The 23,102-nt window shown below is 50.8% G+C and overlaps 1 long non-coding RNA gene across 1 annotated transcript in view; it reads right to left on the bottom strand.

Annotated features, from left to right (window-relative positions):
- LOC140483506 (uncharacterized) overlaps window positions 1–22,742 on the bottom strand; it is a 28,528-nt gene extending 5,786 nt beyond the window's left edge. Inside the window, exons 1-2 of the long non-coding RNA XR_011961998.1 lie at window positions 22,543–22,742; window positions 22,037–22,147 (exon numbers count right to left, since the gene is read on the bottom strand). This is a non-coding gene — a long non-coding RNA (uncharacterized lncRNA). The remainder of the gene's footprint in view (window positions 1–22,036; window positions 22,148–22,542) is intronic.
- Window positions 22,743–23,102: the final 360 nt, after the last annotated feature.

The raw sequence follows: 23,102 nt of genomic DNA, 5'->3' as shown, positions 1-23,102 counted from the left end.
TGTCCTCTCCCTCTCCCCCTTGTCCTCTCCCTCTCCCCCTTGTCCTCTCCCCCTTGTCCTCTCCCTCTCTCTCTCCCCCTTGTCCTCTCCCTCTCCCTCTCCCCCTCTCCCTCTCCCCCTTGTCCTCTCCCTCTCCCCCTTGTCCTCTCCCTCTCCCCCTTGTCCTCTCCCTCTCCCCCTTGTCCTTGTCCTCTCCCTCTCCCTCTTGTCCTCTCCCTCTCCCTCTCCCCCTTGTCCTCTCCCTCTCCCTCTCCCCCTTGTCCTCTCCCTCTCCCTCTCCCCCTTGTCCTCTCCCTCTCCCTCTCCCCCTTGTCCTCTCCCTCTCCCTCTCCCCCTTGTCCTCTCCCTCTCCCCCTTGTCCTCTCCCTCTCCCTATCCCTCTCCCCCTTGTCCTCTCCCTCTCCCTCTCCCCCTTGTCCTCTCCCTCTCCCCCTCTCCCTCTCCCCCTCTCCCTCTCCCTCTCCCCCTTGTCCTCTCCCTCTCCCTCTCCCCCTTGTCCTCTCCCTCTCCCCCTTGTCCTCTCCCTCTCCCCCTTGTCCTCTCCCTCTCCCCCTTGTCCTCTCCCTCTCCCTCTCCCCCTTGTCCTCTCCCTCTCCCTCTCCCCCTTGTCCTCTCCCTCTCCCTCTCCCCCTTGTCCTCTCCCTCTCCCCCTCCCCCTTGTCCTCTCCCTCTCCCCCTCCCCCTTGTCCTCTCCCCCTTGTCCTCTCCCCCTCTCCCCTTTGTCCTCTCCCCCTTGTCCTCTCCCCCTTGTCCTCTCCCCCTTGTCCTCTCCCTCTCCCCCTTGTCCTCTCCCTCTCCCCCTTGTCCTCTCCCTCTCCCTCTCCCCCTCTCCCTCTCCCCCTTGTCCTCTCCCTCTCCCTCTCCCCCTTGTCCTCTCCCTCTCCCTCTCCCCCTTGTCCTCTCCCTCTCCCCCTTGTCCTCTCCCTCTCCCCCTTGTCCTCTCCCTCTCCCTCTCCCCCTCGTCCTCTCCCTCTCCCTCTCCCCCTCGTCCTCTCCCTCTCCCTCTCCCTCTCCCCCTCTCCCTCTCCCTCTCCCTCTCCCTCTCTGTCCTACCTGCTGCCACCCACCCTCCAGTTGCTCACTATTGGTTCCATTCGTTTCTTAACTACCTCACCAACCGTAGCTCCCATCATTTTCACCTTCTGTTTCTGTCTCTCATCCTCTCTCTTTACAAACACTTTCTGTGCCTCTCTTAATAATTCATCTAATGGTTTTTCACTCCACCCTTCTATCTTCTGTATCTTTCTCTGTATGTCTGGCCATGCCTTTGTCACAAAATGTACTTTCAAAAGACCCTGTGCCACTGGGCCCTCAGGGTTCATTCCAGAATATTTCCGCATTGAGTCTCATAATCTTTTCAAGAAAGCTGAGGGAGTCTCATCTTTCTCCTGTCTAACTTCAAAGGCTTTAGTCAAATTCTGTGACTTTGGAACTGCCTCTCTTATTCCTTTTAGAATCAGGTCTTTCAATTCCCTCATTGTTTCTCTATGATCCGGGTTTTGGTTTTCCCACTGGGGGTCTCTGAGGGGAAACTTCACCTCTCCCTGTCCAGCATCCCCATCCCCAGTGGGATATTCCCTGTCCCATATTTTAATGGATGCTCCTCGAATAAGTCCCCTTTCTTTCCCAGTAAATAGGATATTCAAAATAGACATTAACTCAGTCCATGTGTACAGACTGGGCCCCAAGAATTGATCAATTTGTTCAGACAACCCTACCGGATCCTCAACCAGGACCTTCATCTCCTTTTTAAATGTTCTGACCTCCCCACTTGTGAGGGGGGCACTTACAAACCCAATCTCTTTGTCCCCTACTGGTACCTCCCGAAGGGGATAACTCTTTACGTTCTTCCCCTTTTTTTGTTTTCCTCCCCTAGGCTTTCGTTTAGATACTCCGGAGCCTCCTCAACATCTACTTTATCTTCCTTTTCTTTCAATGAGGATTGAGGGTCTGGGACAAAAACATCCCCATCCACCGTCCCTTCTTCCTCCTCTTGTGGGTCATCCGTTCCCTGTCCCCGTCTATCTGTCTCTCCTCCTCCTCCTCCATTTCCACCTAATCTGATTTTATGGTACGGGGGGGGGGGGGAGCGGGGGGAAGCAGCCAAGAGGATCCCAGAGACTGGGTGGGGCAGAGGGGGAATCCTTTGTCTTTACTACCATCATTCCCAAACTGCCCTTCCAACAAGACGCATAGTCCGCCTCCTCTTGACTAAAAGGTTGTTTTTCATTCACATACAAATCTAAATACTGATATGCCCAATCCTCGTCCGAACCATACTTTGGTCAGAAGACAGCCGGACGAAGGATTGGTTCTTTGGTCCATAATAAACAACAATATTTCATCATTTTCTTTTTATCTTTTTCCCTTGTACAAGTTATCTTTTTCCCTTGTACAAGTCTTACTTGTCCATTCCCGCAACATCCTCCCCAACGGACTTTCTGGAGGAATGTTAGCAGGGACTTTTTCTTCCTTTACTTTGTCACAGTTTGACTTACTCTGCCTACCCTCCATTTCTCAGGACCCTCGCCAGTCCCTCAGCGATTAAATACCCCTTTTCTCAGCCACCAAGGCAATACTTAAAAGTCAGGTTTCTTACCTTGGTCTGTGCACAGAGTTGCCTTGCCCCTTTCTGCTGTATTTTCTATCGACCTCCGTTCACTGTCTGATTCAGATGTCTCTCTTGTGGGATTCATACCAGTCACCCAAGGGAGCGGACCAAACTGGGACACGAGACCGCTCCTCAATCGGGAACGGGACATGTCTTCCCAGTGTCCAGGGCCAGCCACTCCCCCCAGCAATGGAAGAATATCCCGGATGAACCCCCAGTTTTGAGAAACAAAGCTCATGCACTTCAATAATTTCAGTCAGAGACAAGACCTGAAGCAATCAGTATTGTTTATGATACACTTGCAAGCGTGGTGCCTGCCGTAAGGCACCCAGAGTTTAGCAAGTCCATATCTTATATAGGATTCACTCCTCCCAACCCGGTGCCCATTACTGTTGTTTATCTCTTGCCGTATCCAGCCTTGTACATAACAAAGTAGAAGTCTTGCTTGGCTATTTCACCACATCCTGCTGCGGCCCATTGTTAGGTATATCCTCCTTCACTGCCATCTGTTTCCCTTGTAACATTCCCTCCCATTCCTCATCCATATTGAGCTCTATGACCCTATAATTGGGGTTTGTTTTTGTTTTTACAGAAGTGGGAAACAGATGCTTCGAACTACTGTTTGTACAGGCATATCTGGCTTAACCTCCACCCTCACAGCACCTTATCTATTTGTCTATAACATCTACCATTGTTTACAGGCATGTTTCATTCTTGTATGCACATCTGAGATAATACAAAAACAATTATATATTTCCTTCACATAGTTTTCATTCTTGTGAACTCAGCTCTTGGTTGAAACAATTCTCCACTGGTGTGAGTGTATTTACCTTGCTCAAGTAATTATGATTGCAGAAGTAACAATACTTTACCTAAATCCCACTGTATACTCCTTGATTGACGGTCTCACTAGAGTCCACAAGACAGTGGAAAAGTTACACATTGCTGAGGCATGTTAGCGCAGGATTTTAAAAAAAATTTGAACAGCAGACACTATTGTGCTATGCTTGGTGTGAGTTCAAACCATTATTGATATTCCCCTGAAAGCTGGTTTTAAATTATAGAATATTGCTGCATCAATGCAGGCCAAAATCCATCTTGTCCAGAATGTGTAATATTTTTAAAAAATAGATAATATGAAACAAGAAAAATGATTTTGGTGATGTGAAGAGATTTGTGTGTGGAACAAAAGTGTGTGCATTTGAAAAAGGAGCAGGTGACAACTTGTGTTGACAGGTGCTGAAACAAAGTGACAATTCACTGCATTCCCTCGAAACTTAATAACTTTGGGAAAGTTTATTGTCCTGACATTGTATCCCAATTCTTGGGAGAAGCTGCGATGAACCATGCATCGTTGAATGAGACTGAACAAAGATCACATAGTTATAACTGAGGACTGAATTTTAAATGTTGTGAGCAGAAAATAATTGCACCAGTATATTAACTGCACCAAGTCTGGTGAATTAATCAGTCTGGATTCGGCTTCCTCTGTCTGTCTCCCCAATAACTACTGCAGTCCTTCTGCTGAAAGAAGCAAGACCTTGCAGTTTGATTGTTTGCTGACTACACATTGGAGGATTGAGGTTAGACTTGGCAAGGGTCCAAATTAAAGCTACTATCTGTAATCAGAGACAGTGGGATTGCATTTGAAACAAAAATGTGGACTTTCTTTAGTGTCACAAAACTCGTCCATTTTTATCTGAAAGCTGTTCCTTGGCTCAAGGAGACTCTGTCCTTGATTTTTTGTTGGAGGTGGAGGTGGGGGGGGTGCAGGTTCCGATCAGTCTGGTGTGGTACAGAGATAAAAAGGATTTGAAGAGGCCTTTTGTTTACATGTAAACAGATGAGCCTTCAGGCCAAAGTGATCGTGCTTGACAACTCACCGACATAATCAAAGGGCAGTGGTCAGCTCTTTAGCTGAGCTAAGCTGAACAGGTTTGCAAAGTTCAACAGGGAGTTGTGTAGAAACTCTCTTTTCTGCCCTCCAACTTCAACTTGAAGCATTGATACTGGTGTTTAACATTGGAACTGATGTACTCGGAACAGCATAATTACGTCGAGCTGGATAGGTGGGGTTCTGTAGGGGTTCTTTGTTCTTTGTGTAATTTTGTGAGTAATGATTGTGCCTGTTTAAAATCTAGTCAGCAACCGAGCTATTTTATTCCAGGTAATTTTCACTGTACACTTATCGAAACAAACTGCAATGTTATGCTCTGGGCTGCCTGCTTAAGAATTTTGTGAGTGGTCTAATAGTCCACATTAGTCATTTCAATGTTAATGTAGTTGTAGTTCCTTATGTTTTAAACAACTTTATAATAGTCTGAGTTTAACAGTTCCAGTAAAAAATATCAAAAGGTATGCAATATTTATTGGATTATGTTAGTTACTGGAAGTATTTATTTAAAGTCACAATTATTTCCTTAGCTTTTAAGATGATGTATATTCCCATTTAAAGGAAGATGATACTTTGCTGTGAAGTGAAGGCTGAATCTGCTGTGATCATTTTGAGTCTGGCCATTTGCAGAGAAACACCTTTAAATTTAATCTCAAAGGAGCACTTTATTGTTTGAGGGCTTGGACTTCGGAGTAACCTAATTAAGATGTCACTGAGCAACTTCCCACTTGGTATATCGAGCAAAACATGAGGGAAATTCAACACACCAGTTGACGAGAGATGGGCATATAGGTGACAGTCTTTAACCATTGTAACAATAAATTCAGAACCTGGTCAATCTCAGATTACTATGTATGATGTTATGTCATAAATAGATTAGATTCCCGACAGTGTGGAAACAATCCACACCGACCCTCCGGAGAGTAACCCACCCAGGCCAATTTCCCTCTGACTAATGTACCGAACACTACGGGCAATTGAGCATGACCAATCCACCTGACCTACACATCTTTGGACTGTGGGAGGAAACCGGAGCACCCGGAGGAAACCCACGCAGACACAGGGTGAATGTGCAAACACCACACAGACAGTCTCCTGACTGAGCCAGCACACCGCCCAAGTGTTTTAACAAAAACAGAAACAGTAAAACACTTCCTGAGAATTGATGCTGTCTTCCATCCTGTTTAACTAATAAAATGTATTGTTGTTGGAGTGAGGTCAATGGAAAATAAAGACCATGAAAGCATAGGAAGGGTTAAAGCATGAAGACCACTGGGAATCTGTGATCTGTGGAATGCAGGGGCAGGATGGGATAACCATAGTGGAACATTCTGACACCCATCAGCAGAGTAAGGTTAAGGCTGAAGGGTCACTATGGCCAGATGAGATAACACTAGTAATAAAGCAAGTTTCTCTGGTAAGTGTTATTATGACAGGATTGGGACCGGAAATATTTGGGATATGACATTAAAATATCTAACTAATAGTTAGTCGAGTCAGCTTGAGACAGGAGACTATTGTAATAGATGGAATAGCTAAATATCTATCATGACAGGTTAGTCTGCAATGGAAGATCACTGCAGCAGAGTTCGCAATAAATATCTAATCATGACATTCGAATAACATCAAGTAGAATGTACAACTAAAGAGGTAATGGGAACTAACATCACTGGTTTATTGTGGAGCTGGAGTGAGATACTTTGATTAAGATAGTTGGTCATGCTGACAAGCTCACAGAAACATGATCAAAAATTATATAAAAATCCACGGACCCTGAGGTTCGGGGGCATTCGAGAATCTGCTTTCTCAGTGTCACGGTTTTTTGTTTGCAAATAAAAGACTTATTTCTTGAAGAACTCTCTGCGTCTCCTGGTGGTTCTCTATAGTTTCTCCACAACACTACCTGACCCAGTAATGCAGGGCCCTGGTCTCTGTCTCCGTTTCTCTCTCTCAGTCTCTCACTTATGCACGCACGAACGCGCACACAGTTACTGAGGGACAGTGAATGACAGAATAATAGAAGCATTTTCAAATATTAAAGCTCCATTAAACAATCCTGGGATGGGTTGATGGGGACAGTGTAGGGGGAGCTTTACTCTGTATCTAACCCTGTTCCGACCCTACCCTGGGAAGGGTTGATGGTGATACAGAAAAGGGAGCTTTACTGTGTATCCAACCCCATCCTGTCCCTGCCCTGGGAGGGGTTGATAGGGAAAGTGCAGGAGGATCGTTATTTTGGAACATAGGAACAGGAGGAGGCCATTCAGCCCCTCGAGCCTGTTCCATCATTCAATGGGATCATGACTAATCTGTGGCCTAACTCCACATTCCTTCCTTTGGCCCATATCCCTCAATATCTTCACTGAATAAACATGTATCTCTCTCTGATTTAACCTGAACGACTGATCCAGCATCCACTGCTGTTTGTGGAAGAGAGTCCCAAACCTCTCCCACCCTGTGTGTGTTAAAGTGCTTCCTACCATCTCTCCTGAACACTCTGGGCCCTCATTCTCAGACTCTGTTCCCTCTTGGTCTAGAATCTCCAACCTGTGGGAATCGTTGATCTTGATTGATCCTGTCTCATTCTGTTTATTCCTTGAAGGCTTTGATCAGATCACCCCTTAGCTTTCTCAATTCTGGAGGAAAACGGCCTCATTTGTCCAGTCTCCCCTCAGAATGTAATCCCTGAGCTCCAGGATCATTCTTGTAAACCTCCTTTGTGCTCCCTCTCTGTACTCCAACCTGATACCCACACACTTGCTGACACTGAACTCCATCTAACACAGCTTTGCCCATTCACCCAATCTATCGATATCCCTTTGTAATGTTAAGGTACCATCTGCACTGTCTACAATGCTGCCTAACTTTGTATCTCACCCCATGCTGTCCCGATCCTGTGTGTGTTTGATAGGAACAGTGCAGAGGGATCTATACTCTGTATCTAACCCCATGCTGCACATGTGCTGGGAGTATTCGATGCAGACAGTGTGGAGGGAGATTTACTCTGTATCTAGCCCCATGTTGTCCCTATCCTGGGAATGAATATACCATTGGCTCAGAGACAGGAGACATGATAGAGATGAATGAGACTTTCAGACTGGAGGGAGCTCCAGGCACATACAAGTTGGGAACTGTTTTCAGTAAAAGACAATTGATCCCAGGTCACTGCAGAGTGTTAGAATCTGATGCCTTTCCCTCACTATCCTCCTCCAATCCCTGGGAAGATCTGCTCCCACACCATGTTCCATCCTAACTGCTGACTATGTTAGATACATTAATACATTGGGGATGGACGGGGGTGATTTTAAAACTGGGATCTTGCTGTGTAACTTGCCTTCAAAATGCTCTCACATTCCCTTTCAAGTAATCTTTTCCTTCTTTTATCCCAATGAACTTTTGTTGGGAAAGCTGCAACGTGAAGATCCAAAATGTTCAGGCCGAGGGAAGCCTTGGCCAAGCTCCAGAGGGAGACGTGGTTCTGAGGCCTGAGGCCTGGTTGACAGGCTGCACCCCGTGGGGGCCGACATGGATTGTGTGTTTATTTACCCCGAGTTTTAATCTCCTCTGGGGTTCCCGGGTTTTAGGGGCATCCGGTTAACTGGCTACTGTCAGATTGCGGCCCTGTCATTTTTAAAGCAGGTTTGAAGCCTGGTGTTAAAGTATGTCATTTACATAAATGATTTGGATGCGAGCATAAGAGGTACAGTTAGTAGGTTTGCAGATGACACCAAAATTGGAGGTGTAGTGAACAGTGAACAGGGTTACCTCAGATTACAACAGGATCTGGACCAGATGGGCCACTGGGCTGAGAAGTGGCAGATGGAGTTTAATTCAGATAAATGTGAGGCGCTACATTTTGGGAAAGCAAATCTTAGCAGGACTTATACACTTAATGGTAAGGTCCTAGGGAGTGTTGCTGAACAAAGAGACCTTGGAGTCCAGGTGCATACCTCCTTGAAAGTGAAGTCGCAGGTAGGTAGAATAGTGAAGAAGGTGTTTGGTATGCTTTCCTTTATTGGTCAGAGTATTGAGTACAGGAGTTGGGAGGTCATGTTGCAGCTGTACAGGACATTGGTTAGGCCACTGTTGGAATATTGCGTGCAGTTCTGGTCTCCTTCCAATCGGAAAGATGTTGTGAAACTTGAAAGGGTTGAAAGATTTACAAGGATGTTGCCAGGGTTGGAGGATTTGAGCTACAGGGAGAGGCTGAACAGGCTGGGGCTGTTTTCCCTGGAGCATCGGAGGCTGAGGGATGACCTTATAGAGGTTTACAAAATTATGAGGAGCATGGATAGGATAAATAGACATAGTATTGTCCCTGGGGTCGGGGAGTCCAAAACTAGAGGGCATAGGTTTAGGGTGAGAGGGGAAAGATATAAAAGAGACCTAAGGGGCAACATTTTCACGCAGAGGGTGGTACGTGTATGGAATGAGCTGCCAGAGGATGTGGTGGAGGCTGGTACAATTGCAACATTGAAAAGGCATTTGGATGGGTATATGAATAGGAAGGGTTTGAAGGGATATGGGCCGGGTGATGGCAGGTGGGACTAGATTGGGTTGGGATATCTGGTCGGTATGGACGGGTTGGACCGAAGGGTCTGTTTCCGTTCTGTACATCTCTTTGACTCTATGTCCATCCCCAGGATCTGAGAGGGGGAATTAAAACCCAAATGATGTGACACTCTCTAAAGACTTGTCATAATGTCAGAGTAATATTGGTTACAGAGAGGGTAGGGTGAGAAAATACAACAGTGAGAGAAAGAGAGTGAGAGAGAGATTTGAAAAATTGAGAGAGCAGGGGAAACAGAAGGGGAGAGAGAGGGAGAGGTGTGTTGAGATTGTGAAATTCTGCAATGTTTGATTCTGGGGTGACAGGAAATAATTAAACTGAAGCAGCATCACAGAGGGGGAAAATGGTCAGAGTAATTAGCTGCTGCTGCATTGTTGCATGTGGGATCTTGCTGTGCACCAGCTGCCCCAATGCCGTCATTGCAAGCAGTGAGTGTTTTAATCAGGTAACCTGGTATCTCAAAGTTTCTCCAAAGCTTTGGAATGAAAACTCAGCTCATCACCCGATATGTTTGTGTTTGGATGTCGCTGGGAAATTGTCTGTGTCACAGAGAGAGGGGGAAACCTGGGATCTTGCTGTGCTATCTCTCTGTAATAATTTTCCTCCTTTGCTTTTCAATGAATGCTGTCTCTTTCCTCCCAAGGGATCTTGCTGGCCACTTGAAGATTCAAAGAGAGAAACTTTGGGATCAGGAGACCTTTGAACAAGAGCTTTCTCCAGAGGGGACACGGGCCTGAGGCCTGAGGCCTAGTCGACAGGCTGCACCCCGTGGGGGCCCACGTGAGTTGTGTGTTAATTTACCCCGAGGTTTAATCTCCTCTGGGGGACCCTGGGTTTTAGGGGCCTCTGGGTAACTGGCTCCTGTCAGATTGCAGCCCTGTCATTTTTAAACAGATTTGAAGCCTGGAGTTAAAGTAACTGGGGCCCTGGGATTTGACACAAACACATCAATCCCCAGTGAGTGTCTGACAGACAGGACTCCCCAAGGAGGGAAGTAAAACCTTAAATGAGAAACTTTCTCCAAAGACTTCTTCTAATATCAGAATAATGCTACATGTGGGATCTTGCTGTGTCTCAAACTACCTGCAGAGTGGCCTACGTTGCGACCAGAGTGATCAAATGTGATAATCGCACAGAAAAGACACAGGTTCGCCAATTCCCCAGGTATCTGGGAGGGGATCTCTCTCTCTCTCGGTCTTTCTTTGGTTGATTTTTCAAACAAATAAAACCGTCCCACACACAGAAATCCACAGCCTCCTGTCGGATGTAAAGTGGGATTTGAGCACATTGTGGAGCACGAAGGGGACTACCCTGTGGGATTGCACTGTGCATCAATAGCCCACCCTGTGACTTGTCGTCATTTTAATGGGGAGGGGTGTGGAGGACAGGATGTGGGAATCCAGGCAGGGAGAGACAGACAGAGAGAGAGACTCATGATCAGAAACTGGATTTGTAAAGTGCTGGTATTATTGGGATCTTGCTGTGTGAAAATTACATGGGGGGGCATTTTGCTTGTGGAGTGGTTGATATGGGGAGGGGTTGTTGCTGGGGGATGGCACTAGTTCTCGCAGGGGGTAAAGATGAGGAAATACCCAGGTATGCCACACCCGGCTCCCTGTTGGATCTTGCTGTGCGTCCCTCAGCCTGCAGATTGCCCCTTACACATCACAGGAGTCTGTCCAAAGGGCCCAGGCTCCGTTTGCTGATGGTCTGATAGTGGGTGGGGTGTATCATCCCTCCTTTCCCCAGCCCAGACCCCCCACCACCTCTCCTCCCCCTCCCTCCACAATGTGATAGTGAGGGGGCTAATGGCTACAGGACAGGGCGGGGAGATGGGAACACACTTTAAATGGGAGGGAGGGAGGGAGGGGAGGGCATTTCAATCAGAACAAAGGGGAATGGAGAGAGAGAGACACACACAAATCCATTCTCGAGAACAAGAGGAATCTAAGCAGAGATGGAGAGGGGGATAGGGACAGGGAGAGAGAGGTGGGGGAGAAGAGAGAGAATGAGAGAGGGAAACAGATGGGAAGGAGTGAAGGAGAAAGAGAGACAGTGTGAGGGAAGGAGGGAGAGAGGGAGAGAAGCAGCTGGAGGGGGCAGGTTAAACACGGAGGGAGGGACAAGATCCAGGCTCTGAGACCAACTCCCTTCCATCGAGTCTCAGAATATAAACCCTTGGGGTGGGGTTGGGGGTCTCAGTCAGAAAGCATTGACCCCCTGGGTCCCAATGAAATTTGTTCCCATTCTCTGGGTTTAAAACCAGGGGGAAGTGCTGATAAAATCGGGAGCTTTGGGAAGTCACTCAGTGATGGGATTTTGTTTGTTTTTCTTGTTTTTTGATTCAAAAGATCTTGGCTCTGATTTAATCAACTTCCATCTCCCTCTCTCCCTCCCTCACACTGCCAACCCTGGGATTTTCTCTCTTTCTGTGTCTGTCTCCATTTCTCTGTCCCTAATCTTGTTTGTGTTCTCTCCCCACCTCGGTCTCTGTCCCTCTCTATCTGTCTGTATGCCCCCAGCCCTCCCTCCCTGTCCTCCTGTCCCTAAGGGAGATTTGGACTCAGTATCGTGTGGTATTGCACATATCATTAACACAGTGGGATTAATGCTGTTCCCTGGGACTCCTGTTGTTGTCCAAACTGTGGGTGTGGGTGTGGGTGTGGGTGGGGGGAAATAACGCCCCTTTCTCAGGGTGGAGTGGGGCAGGGGGGAAGCCTGGGGACTGGGATCTTGCTGTGCATGAAGACACACACAGTCGAATGGCCGGTAAGTCTCTGCACATACTCCCTGTGCCCCCCCCCCCCAAGCCCAGGGCCTGGGACACAGTGAGGGGTGGGGGTGGTGAGGGAGGGTGGGAGAATTGTACACAATGGAGACACAGAGGGGGCTTTTATACAGAGATGGGGGAAGTATGGGCAGAGGGGACAGTGGGGTGGGTAGGGGGTAAATGAAGGTGCACAAAAGGAAGAGGGGCAATTAGATTGGGGAAGGAGGGGAAAATAGGGGGGGCTGGAAAATTCCAGGGGGGTGGAAAATTGTGGGTGTGGTCACAAATTAGCCGAAGATGGGGGGCTGTGGGGTTACAGAGGAAGGGGGTGGTAAATGTAGGGGAAACAGAATATTGGGGGGCAATATTTGGTGGGGGTGTGGATTGGAAAGGGAAATAAATGGGGATGGGCTGGAAACCCCCCCGAAGTGGGGGAGAGACTGAACATGGGGGTATTGGGAATTGTGGTCAGGAATATAATTGGCGGGGGGGGGGGGGGGGCAGCACAATAGAGTGAAAATGTGATGGGGGGGAGGTTTATGTAAAGTCCCTGTCTCAGGGAGTGAGGGGCAGTGAAGCAGTCCCTCAAAAGGTCACTGAGTGTCTGCACGTACTCACTGTGTCCCCCCAACATAAAGGGGTGGGTGGGGGAGGGGGTGCTGCCAAATTAGGAACAGACATAACATCCAGGGGTGGGGACAAAACTTTGGGAGGGCAAATAATTAGGGGGAATCCATATGGAAAACTAGGGAGCAGGGGGTGTCAGGTAAAACCCCTTTGAGTGAGATTGGGGCATGGGGTGGGGGGGGGGGAGGAAGAAGTGACGAAATTGCTGGAGAGTGGGATCTTCCTCTGCCCATCCACGGTCAGTCAAAAGGCCAGTGAGTGTCTGCACATGCTCACTGTGTGGGGAGGCGGTGGGCTATCAGTGAGGAGCGGTCTCTGCCAGAACGGGGACTCAGTCAGGGGCCATTCAGGGGCAAATCCCAGGGGGGCAGGACACTGGGCCGTTAATAGAAGGGGGGATAGACACGATGGGCTGAATATCCTCCTCCTGGACTGTGAGCCATCAGGGATTCTGGTCTCAGTCAGTCCCCACAGGCTCCTGTACCCCCTGGACGGGTATTGGGGTAGGACAATGAGGAGGGTATATAGGACACAGAGGGGCTTTTATATACGTAGGGGGACGTTCAGAGGGCAGGAACAAGGAGGGAGGGGGCCAGAGAAAAGACGGATGGGCCAAAAAACAGAATGGAAAGGGAGTGGAACAACGGAGAGAGGGACTGACAGGAGAGGGAGGGAGTGGGGAGGGAGGGAGTGGGGAGGGAGGTAGAGGGAATGGGGAGGGAGGATGAGGGAATGGGAGGATGGGGAGGGAGAGGGAGGGTGAGGGAAGTCCAAGGGGGGAGAGAGGACGAGGGGGAAGGAGGACGAAGGGTGAGGGAGGACGAAGAGGGGAGGGAGGGGGAGGGAGGACGAAGAGGGGAGGGAGGGGGAGGGAGGACGAAGGGGGGAGGGAGGGGGAGGGAGGATGGGGGGAGGGGGAGGGATGATGGGGTGGAAGTGGGAGAGAGGATGGGGTGGGAGGGGGAGGAGGGAGAGGGGGAGGGGGAGGGAGGATGGGGTGGGAGGGGGATTGAGGGTGAGGGGGAAGGAGGATAGGGTGGGAGGGTGAGGGGGAGGGAGGACGAAGGGGTGGAACAGGTCAGGGTGGGGGAAATGAGGGCGAAGGGGGTGAGGACAGGTAGAGGGTCCCACCTGGTTGGACAATGGGAGGAATGAATCCAGTTGGTGGGAGGGAGCAGGGGAAGGGAGAGGGAGGGAGGTTATTTGAAATTGGAGAACTCCGTGTTGAATCCTCTGGGCTGGAGGTTTCCCAGGAGGGGGATGAGATGTTGTTCCTCCAATTTGAGGTGTGGTTCGTTGTGGCAATGCAGGAGGTCGAGGATGGTCATGTTGGGGGGGAAGTGAACTGGGCGGTGACTGGGGGGTCTGGTCAGCCCCTCTGGGCCCGGTGTGATGCTCAGTGAACCGTTCCCTAAGTTTCCATTGGGTCTTCCTGATGGAGAGAAGCCCACACCGGGAGCACCTGATGCTGGAAACACGGTTGGAGGAGAGGCAGGTGAACCTCTGTCTCCCCTGGAAGAAGGGGTTGGGGGCCCGGGATGGAGCTGAGGGGGCTGGGGGTGTAACAGCAGGTTTTGTATCTTTTCCAGTGACAGGGGAAGGTACCTGGGGGTTTGGGGGGTGAGAGTGATACAAACCCAAGGAGTGTCAAAGGGAACGGTCCTTGTGGAAGGCAGAGAGGGGTGGGGGAAGGGAAGAGGGTCTTGGTGGGAAAGCAAATTCCTGATCCCAAAACAAAAGGTCCCATTGATTCCGAGCTCTGGTCCTGGATTATAACACTGACGAGGGCAGGGGGGTGTGTTTTGACATTGGGACAGGGGCTAGGGAGATGCTCACTGCAGAATCCTCCCCATTCACCTGGTTCTGGTTGTTATCTCAGTGTTCGGGTTATTCCAGTTATATTCAGGGAGAACCCTCAGGATTTGATGGGAACGGGTCAGGACGGGTGGGGACAGGTGGGGTCAGGTGGGGACAGGTGATTCTGATGGGGACAGATGTGGACTGGTGGGAATGGAGGGGGAAGGAGTGGGACTGGTGATGACAGATGGGGACTGACAGGAACTGATAGGGACAGATGGGGACAGATGATTCAGTTGGCGACTGGTGGTGAGATGATGACTAATGGCGACAGAGGAGACTGGTGGGAACAGATGGGAGCAGAGGGGGACTGAATGGGAATAATGGCGACAGATGATGACTGGTGGCGACAGATGGGGAGAGATTGGGACTGGTTGCAACAGATGGGGAGAGTGGGGGGGTGGAGAGAGTGGGGGGGGGGAAAGAGTGAGAGGGGGGAAAAGAGAGGGATTGGTGGCGACTGACAGGGACAGAGAGGGACTGATGAGGATAGAATGGGAATAATGGGGACTGGTGGGGACAGAGGGAGACTGCAGGGACTGGCGGGGCGAGGTGGGGAGAGAAGGGGACAGAGGGAGACAGATGGTTCTTGTGGCAACTGATGGGGAGAGAAGGAGACAGGAGGGGGACAAATTGTTCTGATAGGGACTGGTAGGGGCACATGGGGAATGGGGGGACTGATGGGACTGATCGGGGACTGGTGGGGAAAAATGGAGACTGGTGGGGGATTGGTGGGGACACATTGGGACTGGTGGGACCTGTGGGGACACGGAGACTGGTGGGGTCTGATGATTCTGATGGGGTCAGATGCGGATTGGTGGGGACACAGGACAGAGGGGAACAGAGCGGAACAGGTGGGGACTGGGGGAACCGGTGGGGAAAGATGGGGACTGGACAAGGGACGAACGGTAGTGGGTGGGGACTGAATTAAACAGATGAGGTCTGCTGGGGAATGATGGGGACAGAAGGGGGCAGGTGAGGGGTGGGGGGGGTTCGATGGGGACGGGGGAGACGGTGGGAGGAGGGGTGATGATGGGGGGACAATTAGGGGAGGCGGAACAATGGGGGCCGAGGAATGATGGGGAGCGGGGGGATGATTGGGAGGGGCAGATAATGGGGGGGGGCGACGGGGGGCGGAAGGCGATGGGGGGGAAGGAGACGGGGGGGGAAGGAGACGGGGGGGGGAAGGAGACGGGGGGGGGAAGGAGACGGGGGGGGAAGGAGACGGGGGGGGGAAGGAGACGGGGGGGGGAAGGAGACGGGGGGGGGAAGGAGACGGGGGTGGTGAAGGAGACGGGGGGGGAAGGAGACGGGGGGGAAGGAGACGGGGGTGGGAAGGAGACGGGGGGGGGAAGGAGACGGGGGGGAAGGAGACGGGGGGGGAAGGAGACGGGGGGGGGAAGGAGACGGGGGGGGGAAGGAGACGGGGGGGGGAAGGAGACGGGGGGGGGAAGGAGACGGGGGGGGAAGGAGACGGGGGGGGGAAGGAGACGGGGGGGGGAAGGAGACGGGGGGGGAAGGAGACGGGGGGGGAAGGAGACGGGGGGGGAAGGAGACGGGGGGGAAGGAGACGGGGGGGGAAGGAGACGGGGGGGAAGGAGACGGGGGGGAAGGAGACGGGGGGGAAGGAGACGGGGGGGAAGGAGACGGGGGGGAGAAGGAGACGGGGGGGAAGGAGACGGTGGGGAAGGAGACGGGGGGGAAGGAGACGGTGGGGGGAGAGATTAGGGCGGAAGAGGGCGGTTTGGAATGACTGAACAAAGTACAGTAAGAGGCAGGTTTGGGAGGGAAGGTTTAAAGTGAGTGGAGGAGGTGACAGTGATAGAGAGGTTTGGAGTGTTTGGAGGAGGTGACAGTGGTAGGGAGGGTTGGAGTATATGGAGGAGGAGACAGTGATAGGGAGGGTTGGAGTGTTTGGAGGAGGTGACAGTGATAGGGAGGGTTGGAGTGGTTGGAGGAGGTGACAGTGATAGAGATGGATAGAGTGATTCGAGGAGGTGACAGTGATACGGAGGGAGGGAGTATATTGAGGAGGTTACACTGAGAGGGAGGGTTGATGTTACTGGAGGAGTTGACAGTAATAGGGAGTGTTGGAGTGGTTGGAGGAGGTGACAGTGATAGGGAGGGAAGGAGTGTTTGGAGGAGGTGACAGTGATAGGGAGGGAAGGAGTGTTTGGAGGAGGTGACAGTGATAGGGAGGGATGGAGTGTTTGGAGGAGGTGACAGTGATAGGGAGGGATGGAGTGTCTGGAGGAGGTGACAGTGATAGGGAGGGTTGGAATGTTTGAGGAGGTGATAGTGATAGGGAGGGATGGAGTGTCTGGAGGAGGTGACAGTGGTAGGGAGGGTTGGAGTGTTTGGAGGAGGTGACAGTGATAGGGAAGATTGGCCTGTTTGGAGGAAGTGACAGTGATAGAGAGGGATAGAGTGATTCGAGGAGGTGACAGTGATACGGAGGGTTGGAGTATATTGAGGAGGTTACAATGAGAGGGAGGGTTGATGTTACTGGAGGAGTGGACAGTGATAGGGAGGGAGTGTTTGGAGGAAGTGACAGTGATAGGGAGGGTTGGAGTGTCTGGAGGAGGTGACAGTGATAGGGAGGGATGGAGTGTTTGGAGGAGGTGACAGTGATAGGGAGGAATGGAGTGTTTGGAGGAGGTGACAGTGATAGGGAGGGATGGAGTGTGTGGAAGAGGTGACAGTGATAGGGAGGGTTGGCGTGTTTGAGGAGGTGACAGTGATAGGGAGGGTTGGAGTGTTTGGAGGAGGTGACAGTGATAGGGAGGGTTGGAGTGTTTGGGGGAGATGACAGTGATAGGGAGGGATGGAGTGTGTGGAGGAGGTGACAGTGATAGGGAGGGTTGGAGTGTTTGGGGGAGATGACAGTGATAGGGAGGGATGGAGTGTTTGGAGGAGGTGACAGCGATAGGGAGGGTTGGAGTGTTTGGGGGAGATGACAGTGATAGGGAGGGTTGGAGTGTTTGGGGGAGATGACAGTGATAGGGAGGGTTGGAGTGTTTGGAGGAGGTGACAGCGATAGGGAGGGTTGGAGTGTTTGGAGGAGGTGACAGTGATAGGGAGGGTTGGAGTGTTTGGAGGAGGTGACAGCGATAGGGAGGGTTGGAGTGTTTGGAGGAGGTGACAGTGATAGGGAGGGTTGGAGTGTTTGGAGGAGGTGACAGTGATAGGGAGGGTTGGAGTGTTTGGAGGAGGTGACAGTGATAGGGAGGGATGGAGTGTGTGGGGGGAGGTGACAGTGATAGGGAGGGTTGGAATGTTTGGAGGAGGTGACAGTGATAGGGAGGGTTGGAGTGTGTGGAGGAGGTGACAGCGATAGGGAGGGATGGAGTGATTCGAGGAGGTGACAGAGATACGGAGGGTTGGAGTATATGGAGGAGGTTACAGTGAGAGGGAGGGTTGATGTTACTGGAGGAGTGGACAGTGATAGGGAGGGTTGGAGTGGTTGGAGGAGGTGACAGTGATAGGGAGGGTTGGAGTGTTTGGAGGAGGTGACAGTAATAGGGAGGGTTGGAGTGTTTGGAGGAGGTGACAGTAATAGGGAGGGTTGGAGTGTTTGGAGGAGGTGACAGTGATAGGGAGGGTTGGAGTGTTTGGAGGAGGTGACAGTAATAGGGAGGGTTGGAGTGTTTGGAGGAGGTGACAGTGATAGGGAGGGTTGGAGTGTTTGGAGGAGGTGACAGTGATAGGGAAGGTTGGAGTGTTTGGAGAAGGTGACAGTGATAGGGAGGGTTGGAGTGTTTGGAGGAGGTGACAGTGATAGGGAGGGTTGGAGTGTTAGGAGGTGGTGACAGTGATAGGGAGGGTTGGAGTGTTTGGAGGAGGTGACAGTGATAGTGGGGTTTGAGGGTCCGGAGGAGGTGACAGTGATAGGGAGGGTTGGAGTGTGTGGAAGAGGTGACAGCGATAGGGAGGGTTGGAGTGTTTGAGGAGGTGACAGTGATAGGGAGGGTTGGAGTGTTTGAGGAGGTGACAGTGATAGTGGGGTTTGAGGGTCCGGAGGAGGTGACAGTGATAGGGAGGGTTGGAGTGTGTGGAGGAGGTGACAGTGAAAGGGAGGGTTGGAGTGTTTGAGGAGGTGACAGTGATAGGGAGGGATGGAGTGTTTGGAGGAGGTGACAGTGATAGGGAAGATTGGCCTGTTTGGAGGAAGTGACAGTGATAGAGAGGGATAGAGTGATTCGAGGAGGTGACAGTGATAGGGAAGATTGGCCTGTTTGGAGGAAGTGACAGTGATAGAGAGGGATAGAGTGATTCGAGGAGGTGACAGTGATACGGAGGGTTGGAGTGATTCGAGGAGGTGACAGAGATACGGAGGGTTGGAGTATATTGAGGAGGTTACAATGAGAGGGAGGGTTGATGTTACTGGAGGAGTGGACAGTGATAGGGAGGGAGTGTTTGGAGGAAGTGACAGTGATAGGGATGGTTGGAGTGTCTGGAGGAGGTGACAGTGATAGGGAGGGATGGAGTGTTTGGAGGAGGTGACAGTGATAGGGAGGGATGGAGTGTGTGGAAGAGGTGACAGTGATAGGGAGGGTTGGCGTGTTTGAGGAGGTGACAGTGATAGGGAGGGTTGGAGTGTTTGGAGGAGGTGACAGTGATAGGGAGGGTTGGAGTGTTTGGGGGAGATGACAGTGATAGGGAGGGTTGGAGTGTTTGGGGGAGATGACAGTGATAGGGAGGGTTGGAGTGTTTGGAGGAGGTGACAGCGATAGGGAGGGTTGGAGTGTTTGGAGGAGGTGACAGTGATAGGGAGGGTTGGAGTGTTTGGAGGAGGTGACAGTGATAGGGAAGATTGGCCTGTTTGGAGGAAGTGACAGTGATAGAGAGGGATAGAGTGATTCGAGGAGGTGACAGAGATACGGAGGGTTGGAGTATATGGAGGAGGTTACAGTGAGAGGGAGGGTTGATGTTACTGGAGGAGTGGACAGTGATAGGGAGGGTTGGAGTGGTTGGAGGAGGTGACAGTGATAGGGAGGGTTGGAGTGTTTGGAGGAGGTGACAGTAATAGGGAGGGTTGGCGTGTTTGGAGGAGGTGACAGTAATAGGGAGGGTTGGCGTGTTTGGAGGAGGTGACAGTAATAGGGAGGGTTGGAGTGTTTGGAGGAGGTGACAGTAATAGGGAGGGTTGGAGTGTTTGGAGGAGGTGACAGTAATAGGGAGGGTTGGAGTGTTTGGAGGAGGTGACAGTGATAGGGAGGGTTGGAGTGTTTGGAGGAGGTGACAGTGATAGGGAAGGTTGGAGTGTTTGGAGGAGATGACAGTGATAGTGGGGTTTGAGGGTCCGGAGGAGGTGAGAGTGATAGGGAGGGTTGGAGTGTTTGGAGGAGGTGACAGTGATAGGGAGGGATGGAGTGATTCGAGGAGGTGACAGAGATACGGAGTGTTGGAGTATATTGAGGAAGTTACAGTGAGAGGCAGGGTTGATGTATCTGGAGGAGGTGACAGTGATAGGGAGGGTTGGCGTATTTGGAGGAGGTGACAGTGATTGAAAGGGTTAGAGTGTTTGGAAGAGGTGACAGTGATAGGGAGGGATGGAGTGTTTGGAGGAGGTGAAAGCGATAGGGAGGGTTGGAGTGTTTGGAGGAGGTGACAGTGATAGGGATGGTTGGAGTGTTTGGAGGAGGTGACAGTGATCAGGAGGGTTGGCGTATTTGGAGGAGGTGACAGTGATTGAAAGGGTTGGAGTGTTTGGAGGAGGTGACAGTGATAGGGAGGGTTGGAGTGTTTGGAGGAGGTGACAGTGATAGGGAGGGTTGGAGTGTGTGGAGGAGGTGACAGTGATAGGGAGGGTTGGAGTGTTTGGAGGAGGTGACAGTGATAGGGAGGGTTGGAGTGTTTGGAGGAGGTGACAGTGATTGAAAGGGTTGGAGTGTTTGGAGGAGGTGACAGTGATTGAAAGGGTTGGAGTGTTTGGAGGAGGTGACAGCGATAGGGAGGGTTGGAGTGTTTGGAGGAGGTGACAGCGATAGGGAGGTTTGGAGTGTTAGGAGGTGGTGACAGTGATAGGGAGGGATGGAGTGTTTGGAGGAGGTGACAGTGATAGGGAGGGATGGAGCGTCTGGAGGAGGTGACAGTGATAGGGAAGGTTGGAGTGTTTGGAGGAGGTGACAGTGATAGGGAAGGTTACACTGTCTGGAGGAGGTGACAGTGATCGGGAGGGTTGGAGGTTTGGAGGAGGTGACAGTAATAGGGAGGGTTGGAGTGGTTGGAGGAGGTGACAGTGATAGGGAGGGTTGGAGTGTGTGGAGGAGGTGACAGTAATAGGGAAGGTTACACTGTCTGGAGGAGGTGACAGTGATAGGGAGGGTTGGAGTGGTTGGAGGAGGTGACAGTGATAGGGAGGGTTGGATTGTTTGGAGGAGGCGACAGTGATAGTGGGGTTTGAGTGTTTGGAGGAGACGACAGTGATAGGGATGGAGTGTTTTTAGGAAGTGACAGTGATAGGGAAGGTTACAGTGTCTGGAGGAGGTGACAGTGGTAGGGAGGGTTGGAGTATACAGAGAAGGTGATAGTGAATGGGAGGGTTGGAGTGTCTGGAGGAGGTGACAGTGATAGGGAGGATTGGCCTGTTTGGAGGAAGTGACAGTGATAGGGAGGGATGGAGTATTTGGAGGTGGTGACAGTGATAGGGAGGGATGGATTATCTGGAGGAGGTGACAGTGAGAGGGAGGGATGGAGTGATTCGAGAAGGTGACAGCGATATTGAGGGTTGGAGTATATTGAGGAGGTTACAGTGAGAGGGAGGGTTGATGTTACTGGAGGAGTGGTCAGTGATAGGGAGGGTTGGAGTGGTTGGAGGAGGTGACAGTGATAGGGAGGGTTGGAGTGTTTGGAGGAGGTGACAGTGATAGGGAAGGATGGAGTGTTTGGAGGAGGTGACAGTGATAGGGAGGGTTGGAGTGGTTGGAGGAGGTGACAGTGATAGGGAGGGTTGGAGTGTTTGGAGGAGGTGACAGTGATAGGGAGGGTTGGAGTGTTTGGAGGAGGTGACAGTGCTTGGGAGGGTTGGAGTGTTTGGAGGAGGTGACAGTGATAGGGAGGGTTGGAGTGTCTGGGGGAGGTGACAGTGATAGGGAGGGATGGAGTGTGTGGAGGAGGTGACAGTGCTCGGGATGGTTGGAGTGTTTGGAGGAGGTTACAGTGATAGGGAGGGATGGAGTGTTTGGTGGAGGTGACAGTAATAGGGAAGGTTGCAGTGGCTGGAGGAGTTTAAACAGATCGGGACGGCTGTGATGTTCCCCCAAGGTGAAATACATAGGGAGGGCTGTTCAGACAGAAGAATATGAAAGCCTCTGTAGGAGGCTGGGTGGTATGAGCAGGGAAGGGAATAGTGTGTGTGAGAGGGAGCATAAAGTGAGTCTGAGTGATGTTTGTGAGGGAGGCCACACATACGAGTGGAATAAATTAACAGCACATACCTCAGGGACCTGCAGTGATGAAACCCTCATTTGAACATGACTGGAAGAATAACAGTAAACTGTCACAGAAAGTCAAAACACTCATTATTAAAGGTAGTGCAGGTTGGACAATGGCAAAGAGATTGTCATGAAGGACAGGGATGAAACAGAATAATGCATGGGTATGCATTCAGATCCACAGTAAGGGGATCATACCAGGGCCTATCCAATCAACCACAGCAAAACAAGTTTACAATTGAATTATAGATGAATGTTCAAAAACATTCACCTCTGAATCAATGTGATTGTACTTCAATGTAAACTCCCTGGCTGAAGCTTGTAGCTGAGAAGTTAGCACAGGACTGGCATCAAACACTTCGTTTTCATGAATTCCACTTCTCTGTAAAATGAGATGACAAAAGAAACATGTTGAGAGACATTCAGAATAAACCAGCCCTTGGCTTGAGTGTTAAATATCCACCTATTGAAGGAGTTTCCAAAATCTACCAACATCAGTTGAGGACGGGAATTGATCAAATGATTTGAGAGAATTAGTATTTTAATGACAAGGTTATGTTGTACAGATGACTTGGGAGATTTGATAGATGCTTCAAATTTTAAGATATTTATCTAACCGCTAATTGTGTTCTTCCAAAGATTATTTGGATAGCAGAAGATTGGAATACAGGAAAGAGAAACTTATTAATGAACAGAATTAATCTTCTGTGTTAATCTCCTCAATGGTGGAGTATCTACCCAGCATTCCCCGCGGTGGGGAATACCCTCTATACTCACTACAGGCGAGGGCGGCGCAGCCGCAGTGCCGGGTCTGTCTCCGTGGGAAACGGGAAGAGACGCGCTTTTCCAGACGGCAAGGCTGCAGGAGCTGGACAGGGGGATTCAAACCGAGAATAAACCCTTCCAGAGAGAAGCGAGCACCTTGAAAAATAACGTGTGGTTAAATGTTTTGCAATTTCGAGGTGAAAATCCGCCATCTTGGCCGGGACCGTGGACGCATGCGCACACTGATGTGTGACGTCACGGGGCGGGGCCTGAGTGTGATTCATGCAGATGCTGAAAATCTGAGACTGGAGTCACAGAAATGTCCAACATGGAAACAGACCCTTCGGTCCAACCCGTCCATACCGACCTGATATCCCAACCCAATCTAGTCCCACCTACCAGCACCCGGCCCATATCCCTCCAAACCTTCCTATTCATATACCCATCCAAATGTCTTTTAAATGTTGTAATTGTACTGGCCTCCACCACATCTCTGGCAGCTCATTCCATACCCGTACCACCCTCTGTGTGAAAATATTGCCCCTTAGGTCTCTTTTATATCTTTCCCCTCT

This window comes from Chiloscyllium punctatum, chromosome 12 (assembly GCF_047496795.1).
Source record: "Chiloscyllium punctatum isolate Juve2018m chromosome 12, sChiPun1.3, whole genome shotgun sequence".
Lineage (NCBI taxonomy): Eukaryota > Metazoa > Chordata > Chondrichthyes > Orectolobiformes > Hemiscylliidae > Chiloscyllium > Chiloscyllium punctatum.
Note: the sequence above shows the minus strand (reverse complement) of the source record. Positions and strands in the feature narration are given on the sequence as shown.